The sequence below is a fragment of the Capra hircus genome, chromosome 9, assembly GCF_001704415.2.
Source record: "Capra hircus breed San Clemente chromosome 9, ASM170441v1, whole genome shotgun sequence".
Taxonomy (NCBI): domain Eukaryota; kingdom Metazoa; phylum Chordata; class Mammalia; order Artiodactyla; family Bovidae; genus Capra; species Capra hircus.
The window spans coordinates 80,370,330-80,372,995 of NC_030816.1; the positions used below are offsets into that span (position 1 = coordinate 80,370,330).

General features: G+C 31.8%; 1 pseudogene; it reads left to right on the forward strand.

Moving 5' to 3' along the window:
- On the forward strand, positions 886-1,482 carry LOC108636783 (annotated as a pseudogene).

Here is a 2,666-nt window from a genome sequence, read left to right on the forward strand (position 1 = left end):
TAATTGTTGGTTTTGAAGAATGAAGGCGGCAATGAGCCAAAGAATATAGGCAGCCACAAAAAGATGAAAAAGCAGAGAAATGGATTCTCCCCTCAATTCTGCAAAAGAAATGTAGCTGTCCTGCTGACACCTTGATTTTTGACCAGTAAGACTCATTTTAGACTAATGACCTCTAGCACTATAAAATAACAAATTTGTATTGTTTTAAATCACTGGATTTATGGTGATTTGTTATAGATGCAATAAGAAACTGATTACAATGATATAGCTGAAAAGTGATAGAAGAGATTAAATGATATATAAAAATTTAGATTAACCTTGAAAAAGCAAGTAAGAGAGCAAAAAACAGAATAAATAGGAAAGACAAATATCAATCCTTTTCAAAGGACTGAAATCATACAAAGTATGTTCTCTGACTATACTGTAATTAATTTAAAATCAATTTTAAAAATCTAGAAATTCCCCAAATATTTGGAAATAGTGTATCATACTTTCAAACAACCTATTGAAGAGGAAATCACAAGGGAAATTAGAAAATATTTTAAATTGAATAATAACATATCTAACATACCAAAATGGATGAGATGTAAATAAAGCAGTGCTTAGAGGAAAAATCTTAGCTTTAAATATTTATATGATAAATGAAGAAAGGTTTAAAATTCATTTTCTAGATTTTCACCTTAAGAGCTAGAAGGCAGTGAATAATTTAAACCTGAAGTAGAAGGAAAAAATCATAAAGATCAGAACAAAATGAAAAACAGATAATAAACAAAGTTAACATAGTAAAAAGGTCTTTTCCTTTAAAATATTAATAAAATTGATTAACCCTTCGCAAGACTGAAGAACAAAAATGAAAACAAGAAACAAAAAATAACATACGGGCTCTTTGCCGCATCTACTGCGAGAATGAAGACCATTCTCAGCAATCAGACTGTCGACATCCCAGAAAATGTTGACATTAACTTGATGGGACGGACAGTTATTGTGAAGGGCCCCAGAGGCACCCTGCGGAGGGACTTCAATCACATCAATGTAGAACTCAGTCTCCTTGGAAAGAAAAAGAAGAGGCTCCATGTTGACAAATGGTGGGGAAACAGAAAGGAACTGGCCACTGTTCGCACAATCTGTAGTCACGTACAGAACATGATCAAGGGTGTTACACTGGGCTTCCGTTACAAGATGAGGTCGGTGTATGCTCACTTCCCCATCAACGTTGTTATTCAGGAGAATGGTTCTCTTGTGGAAATCCGAAATTTTTTGGGTGAAAAATACATACGCAGGGTTCGAATGAGGCCAGGGGTTGCCTGTTCAGTATCTCAAGCCCAGAAAGATGAGTTGATTCTTGAAGGAAATGACATTGAACTTGTGTCAAATTCAGCTGCTTTGATTTAGCAAGCCACCACAGTTAAAAACAAGGATATCAGAAAATTTTTGGATGGTATCTATGTATCTGAAAAAGGAACAGTTCAGCAGGCTGATGAATAAGATCTCAGTGATCATGCTGCAGAAACAACAAGATGGTTGTTTGGACTCAGATGGTTCTATGGACTCAGTTGTGATCCTTTAAAGAGACAATAAAAACTCTTGATTTGAAAAAAAAAAAATAACATACGGAAATTGCCAAACTGGCAGTTTTTAATATAAACATAAATTTATCCTGTGACCCAGAAATTACATTCCTAGATATTTATCCAAGTGAAAGTAAAAATATATTTCCACAAAAAGACATACAAGAAAGATAATAGTAGCTTTATGCATAATAGTAAAAAACTGGAAACAATCAAAAATCCCATCAACAAAGAATGGATAAACCATTTGTTTATAATGAAACACTACTTAGCAATAAAAATGAGTGAACAGCTAATATATACAATTAGATATTGATCAAAGACAATAAACTAAGCAAAAGAAGACAAATAGAAAATAGTACATACTATATTACTCTATTTGCATAAAGTTTTGAAATAAGCAAAAAGTAAGCTATCATTCAAAATTCAAAAATCTGAAAATATTTGAGGTGGGAGGAAACAGGATTAGGCATTAGTCAAAGCTCATTGAACTCTACCTTAAGATCTGTGATTTTCACTGTATATAAATTATACTACAATTTTTAAAAATCTAAACAACATTTAAAAAATCAAAGATCTAGAAAGAGAAAAAGGTTTGAAGAATTCTTGTATTCCTTGACAGAGCCTACTGTCATCTTCTAAAGCAAGCTATGGAAGTAATTTGTTCCACTTACAAAGGCAGACCTTTGTACATTTAGGTTTCCACTACTTGTAGTTATCACAAAGAAATCAAAATTTATTGGATGTTCAACATGAATGAGTGTTGCCTTGGTAAAGACCATTCCACAATTTAATGTTCTTATTCAAGCTAAGCTATCACAGCTTTCACACTGATTTGTCACTAGAAAGTAAAACTTAACTTTAGCATGACTGTATTTAAGTGTCTTATTATTCAGAGTGATAATTAAAAATACATATATAGTTACATCAAGATTTTGTCTTTCAACATCTTGAGAAGTACATTTAAATATAATGTTCCTTTTGTTATCCTATTTTTATGCAATTAAAGACATTAAGAAGAAATTCATAGACTTTATGAGATCCCATGGAACAAAATAGATGAAAAACTCATAGAATTTTTTTTTAAAAACTCACAAA